The 7,220-nt window shown below is 37.6% G+C and overlaps 1 pseudogene; it reads right to left on the reverse strand.

Moving 5' to 3' along the window:
* Positions 1-367: 367 nt before the first annotated feature.
* LOC101702787 (eukaryotic translation initiation factor 5A-2 pseudogene) lies at positions 368-3,934 on the reverse strand (annotated as a pseudogene).
* Positions 3,935-7,220: the final 3,286 nt, after the last annotated feature.

Below are 7,220 nucleotides of genomic sequence, written 5' to 3' on the forward strand. Positions count from 1 at the left end.
GTGTCCCTCTGTCAACCCACAAGTGGTTACTAAAACCACCATGCAAAGTTATACTAAGCTGGACATTTGGCAAAGAACAGTATTACTGAGTATATGTGGTGGCACATAGCCACCAAAGTAAATGACACTCTGATAACATGATTTTTGTTTAAAGATATGTTTGCTACACACAGGCTGAAACTGACAATTCCAATCCATAATCTACATATTTTATGACATTAAATCTAAAATTAATGCAGAGTAATTCAACTTTTATGTGGTACTTCAATACCACTAGATGCTACATTGTCTGATTTAAAACACTGGTTTGTTAATCATGTGATTAAAATTCAGGAATGATTTGCTCAGACAAATCACATCTACTGAGGCGGCCTTGTCTGTCTCTTGGACGTACATACTGAAAACCACAGGAATGTTATAGGAAAGAATGTTATAGGAAAATTGAAAAAAAAAAGAATTGTACAAATTGGTTTTTAAAAAAGTTACCAACTGCCTGCAAAACTAACCCAGCACAATTTAAAAAGGGGAGAGAGAGAGAGAGAGAGAGAGAGAGAGAGAGAGAGAGAGAGAGAGAGAGAGAGAGAGAAGAGGAGAGAGATGAAGAATGAGGTTGCTTATGGAGGTGATAGCTTTGGTGACAATTAGAACCAAACTTTGTATCTGCAGTTGATCCAGACCTAAGAAGTTTGGTTGTCTCACGTTCTCATTTATTTGCAGGGCTTTATGGCTACAGCATACTCTTCGCTCATGGCACACATGACAGAAACCTGTACATCTTCACCTGCATTGTATTTTCCTTCTATTTCTTTGCCTAGTTCACCTTCTGGCAGTTTAAGATCCTCATGGACTTCACCACCTTCTGTCAGCAGGGAAAGGTAACCATCCTGAATGCATATCAGTTGATAATCATTTCTTTTAATATTTGGAACATCCATGTTGTGAGTAGAAGGGCAAATATCTTTGTATTTTTTCCCCGTGAAAATATCAATTCCAACAAGGTGTACTTTGGCATGACCGTGCTTTACAGTTTTGGAAGTTGACATCTCCACTATTTTGCATGGTCATCCTTTGAGCACCACGAAGCCGTTTTTGCGCAGGGCCGAGCATTGCATAGGGTAAGTGCTGGAAGCCCCGGAATCACCAGTAGTGAAATCAATTTCGTCTGCCGTGGTGGACTTTCAGCTGGCTCACAGCGCCTTTTGCCTTTCAGTTGGCGGCCGCAGCAGCTCCAAGAGACGGGGCGGGGCCGCCACCTGGATCTTGCTTCTTGGCTCATTCTGCCAGTCTATTTCTTTTCATTGGTGAATTGAGACCATTAACATTGATGGTTATAACTGACATGTATTGACTCATCCTTATCATGACTTTTTCTTTCTGTTGGATTCTCTCCCTTTGGATTTAATTTCTTGTCATGCCTGATGGATTCATTCTGCAGGTTTCCTGGGGTTGTGATCCTTGTTGTCTTTTCCTAGGATATTGTCTAAAATTTTTGGAGTGCTGGTTTGGTATTCATGAAGTTCCTAAGGTGCTCTTTGTCATGAAAGTATCTTATTTCTCCATCAATTTTGAAAGATAGTTTTGCAGGGTACATCAATCTGGGTTGGAGGCTGTTTTCCTTTATGGTTTGAAATACCTTGCTCCCTGCTCTTCTTTCCTTCTGGGTTTGTGTTGAGAAGCCTGCTGTGATTCTGATGGGCTTCCTTTGTATGTGATTTTTTTCTTTTCTTTAACTGCTTGAACAATTTTGTTCTTCTGTTGGGTTTCTGGAATCTTAACTATTATATGCCTATGTGCAGTTCTTTTTTTTATCACAGCTAGTTGGAGTCCTATGCCTCATTTATGTCTATGTCGAGTTCTTTTTCCCTGCTTGGGAAGGTTTTTGCCATTACTTCTGTGAACAGTTTTTTTAATGTCTTCTGCACTCTCTCCTGTTTCTTTCTTGACTTCGGTCACTCTGATGTTATTCTTCTTTGCATCATCTAGCAGCTGCTGGATTGATTTCTCTTGGTCCCTTACTATTTTTAAGAAATTTTTATTTTCCTGGTCACTAATTGCAATCCCATCTTCTATATCTGAAATTCTATCTTTGCATTGGCTCATTCTGCTGCCTAAACTTTCAATGGAGTTTTTAATCTCCTCGAAATCTGTTTGCATGTTTATGGATATCCTTTGTTTCCTGTGTTGGAATTCCATCATATTCTTCAGCTCCTCTATTTTTTTTTATCTGTGTCTGCTCTAGATTTATTAATCATGTCTTGTACTATGGGCACAATCTCTGCTGTTATATGAGAAATTATTTTTGATTTCATTTTTTCCAGGTCCCCTTTCATTGCCAGTTCAAGGACTCCAGGTGTTCGAGTATCAGATTGCTCCATTTTGTTTCGCTTTGGGGTTCCCTTAGGTGATCTGGAAGTGTGGTTTTGGGACTTATTTACATGTCTTCTCATTTCAACAAATGCACCCTGCTGTGTCTTTATTGAGGTGACTTTTTGGTCACACAGTGGTCCTGAATTCTCAGCAAGCCCCTGAGCAGCCTTCACTCTGCTGCTCACCAGTACACCAATTCCTGGGTTCAGAGTGGTGGCCTTCTAGTTGGCCTGAGTTGACCTGTTGTCTGGGCGGGCTTCTGGCTGGGGCCTGAGCACACTTGAGATTGTATCTAGGTGTGCCTCTCTCTGGGGTTCCTATGTAGCTATTGTCTGGGAGGGCCTTTGTTTGGGGGATGTGCATCCCTGTTTCTGCTGTCTGCACCAGCTTTGGCTAGGGTCTCCTTACACTTATCAGTGGTTTCTGGGCAAGCCTCTGAATATTGCTTGTGTGCCTGTATAGCTCTTCACCAGGGGTGTCCCTGGCTGTGGCTGATGGTGTGGTGAGCCTCTGGCTGAAGCCCGTGTGCCTGTGCAGCCCCTTTCTGAGTGGTCCTTTTGTTTGAGGGGGTGTTCCCAAGCCTCTGGTGTTGGGGAAGAGCCCCAGCTGGGATCCACCAACAGCCATGCTGGTCTGGATCACACAGCTTCTCCCCAGGATCTATATGCATTCATAGGTGGAATGGCGGGCCTCTGATTAATCATGATATATCAACTTGATTGCATTAAGAAATACCCCCGGATTAGTAAAGCACACTTTTGAATGTATCTTGAGGGGTCATAGAGGCATATCTTTAGGGACTGTATATGGCCTCTGACCCCATTCCTATCTGGTGCTGTTCCCCTGCTCTAATTCCCTGTCACAATGAACTATGATCTTTTTTCTTTTTTTTTTACCAGGGATTGAATTCAGGACTATGTGTTTGCCAGGCAGGCATAGCACCACTGAGCTACACCCCCAGCCCTAAGGATCTTTTCTGCTATACCCTCTGCCATAATGTTTCTGCCTTGGAGTCTGTCAACCATGGATTGAATTTCCTGAAACCACAAAAGAAATTAAATCTCCTCTTTAAGTCATAGGTTTTGGCTATTGTGTCCCAGTGATGGAAAATCTGATGAGTACACTTGGCCATGAATTGAGTAGTTTGTTGTACCATAGTTCCCACTATTGACATCTTGTACCCCTATCAAAGGCACACAGTGGTGGGTCCACCTGATCTTGGACTAGGAACTCCAAAACTGTGAATCAAATAAGAGATTTTTCTAAGTTGATTATATGAAGTATTTTGCTATAGTAAAACAATAATACACCTCCAATCATCAACTTGGACTGCAACTATATTGGTGGTAAAACTTCTGAATCAGGGTAGAGAGTTAAGACTGATCTGCACGTAGGGTAGAATGTAAGTGTATTTGAGGTTTACAACAAACATGCTTTATTATGTGGAAATTTACTAATTAGTATCTGCAAAACCTGGAGATGTGGTTTTCAGGCACTTTAAAATAGACTTACATGAGGAAGGTTGGTAAGAAATGAGTGCAATATTTGGAGGGTTAGAAAGGCCCATGTGAGTTGCAAAGAAGAATATGAAAGGTGAAGTAGAGAAAAGCTGAGTGGAATGTTTACTGTTTTTAAACAGAGCTCAGGTCAATATGGTAGAGAACATCACACACAACAGAGCAGCCCATTCCTTTTTTATGGAACAAAGATAAACTTGCACTACATCCTTATAATTTTATGATTTAAGGCATCAGCACTGCATGACTCTGTAATTAACACCCCAAGAAAAAAACTACAATTAATATAGAATGTACATATGGCCTGTCACATTCCGTTGATAATATTTTACATTGTTTTAAACATTTCATTCATTCACTCATTCTGGATAATTTATATGAAATATTCAAATAATTGTAAATTATTAAATTTAATTCTCTTTTATGAAAAGATGATCCAATCCGTACATTATATGCAATGTTTTTAGATCTCCTAGTAGCATAAGAAGAAAGTGAAAATCATTATCACAAGCAAAGATAATCCTTTATTTCAGGTGTATATGTACTATGAATATAAAATTCATCATATTATAAATAATTAGCCCTGTCATTTAAAAATGATAATTATACCATTTACATATCTATGACTTTAAAAATGCATCATTCTAATTCAATAAATTACATTCTGGATCATATTAGTATCTCTTCAAGAGAATGAAGTTAAATCTTTGTAGTAACCACCAGCTTAATTTTCATTAGGCCAGCTATTTTGGTAATTAGTCATGCACCATAAATCAAACCCCAAGTCTTCTTCTGGTTTCTTAATTGAAAATTATTGTTTCTTGGCTCTCTGGTTAAAAGTGTAGCAAGCGTGAGTGTGATCGATGTGGAATCTGGTGCAAACAGTTTGAGACAGTCAGAACTTGATAGATCATTGCCCTGGAGGGGCTTGTAATGGTGGGTAAGCAAAAAAATCTCCAAATTAAAGATTTGCTTTCAAAGTTGCAAGTGTAAAGATAGCTCTGAAATACCAAATCCATCTTAACATTTTGACCACCTTCTTTTTTCTTTTTAAAAAAGCCAATTAGAATCTACCGATTTATACCAGTGACTTTGGAGACAATATAAAATTATTGGAAAATCCAACATTTTGTTTGAGATAAAATATGAAAATATTCCCCACTAATGTCATGAGCAAATATTGAATTTGTTGATATTTTAAAGCAGTTTGGAAACATTGACTAAAAACACTGTACTCATCTGACAGCTAATCTGAGAGAACAGATGGCTACCCAAGTATTGCCCCCAGTCATGAAATCATTTCAAATATGATACTGTTGAGGCTAAATAAAAGACTTTGCAAGTAATAAGGAAACTATTGCTTCATTGAATGGCTGCAGCTTGTTGTCATTTTTCTTCTGACAGTCTAGGAGGATTTGCTGAGAACTTTGGTCATGTTTGTAGTTCTTTAGTTAAGAACAGCCACAGGGTTTTCCAGTATTCATTTCTTGTTTCCTAGTGGCCTGGCAGTCGGGGCCTGATGAGGAACACAGCAGGGAGTACTGGAAAAGGCATCATATATTTCAATGTGCAAAGTCGAAAGTGCTAAACAAAAAATCTGGGCATAAGAATCATGGTTGGAGTTTGAAAATCATCTGGACAAATACACTCTGAAATAAATATACCATTTTACCTGTTCCATGAAGTGGTTGCCTTGCCAATCACTCACAGAATTGAAGGTCAATATTATTTAATACAGAATAATCACTAATATAATGTACCTTTGTTACACAAAACTTTCTAGATGGCTCATTGAAACAATTTTGATTGATTTTATGGAAAATTTGAATAGACCTTTTTGATAAATTGTGGTTTGAACTAAAATAAGAATTAGCTAGAATGCTTGTGGATATATACTATCTAGCTGTTAATTGTATTTTCAAATTTAAGAGCTCTCACTAACCTATAAAGGAAATATAAACACAATGACATACATATATTTAAATGTCTAACATTTTGAAAAAAATGTTAATACTCTTTAGATTTAAGTTGTCCCATCATTAAAATAATGGAGTTATAATTCAGCTCCAATATTCTTCCCTATTCTAATATTGTGTGATTTGAGGAAAATAGGTATATGAACCCAATTCCTCATTTTTTATTATAAAAAATGATCTAAAATTTTGTTCTAAAAAGAATAAACAAAATCCATACTTATTTACATAGGGTAGTGTGAATACGTTTTTGTGTTGTTACATTAGGGTATGTGTAGACAGGTTCACAAGTGCACTGTATGAAGGCATGAGTCTATCAGCAGATTTATTTATTTTATTTATTTGGCCAATAATGTTTTAAAAAGTCTTGATGTCACCATTTCAAAATCCAGAAATATTACATAGAAATCTGGATTTTGGACTTATTTTTAAAAACAAACAAACAAACTCCATCTTTCTGCACACCCAGTTACCTGGAAGTGAATATCAGTTTCTTTCTTCCATATATTACAGTTTTCTCAATTTTAGTTTTCCTGCCTATGGTAAGCTTGGGTGTCAGTTATCATTTACCATTGTTTTTACCTTGCTATACACTATGTTCTACATAATTTCTTCATTCCTTCATGATATATATTGTGGTGAAACATCCAGGGGGCCTCCAGGAAATATTGAGTAGACTGTATAAAAATACAGGTAAAATACACTACAGTTTTATTTCCTCATTCTCAGGCATCCCCCTGTCAAGCCATTCAAAACAAACAAAAAGCCCCCACCCCAAACCAACCAACCAAACAAACAAACACACAAACACACACACACACACACACAAAATTGAGCCTAAGGATTCTCTGACCTGTCTAATTCACTCTATGAGTTTTGCCAAGCCTTCTGAAATTTAGGCAAAACAGTGAGGATACAAGTAGGTAATGAGATCTGTGCCCATGGAATTATATAGGATCTTTGGTTACCCTTTTCACCCTTTGTTTACTGCATCAATACAAACCTGAAATTTAAAAACTTCAGTCATATTGGAGTCATGATCAAATCAATCTTTGACATAGACCAACCACTGTGGATTGCTGTAACTAACCTATCTGTTTAGTAGTATTCTAGACACTTTCTAGAGTATTTTAATGACTATGGCAAAGCTAATAAATTTCTATGAATCTCCATGCTTCTTACAGAAACTTTCTAACCATAGTAGTCAAAGAGAAAACAGTTCTGATGTTTCAGTTGACTCTTCTTGGACCCTGGCCATAAGAGTTGACTTGTCCATGCCAATCAGATATATTCTTCCAGGAAGCACAATGGAAACATGGAGATGGAAATAAATAGACAAATAGTTGTGAGGAAATAAATTGGA

Source organism: Heterocephalus glaber, unplaced genomic scaffold (assembly GCF_053883595.1).
Source record: "Heterocephalus glaber isolate CG9 unplaced genomic scaffold, H.glaber_assembly_v1.0 deba00001504, whole genome shotgun sequence".
Classification (NCBI taxonomy): Eukaryota; Metazoa; Chordata; class Mammalia; order Rodentia; family Bathyergidae; genus Heterocephalus; species Heterocephalus glaber.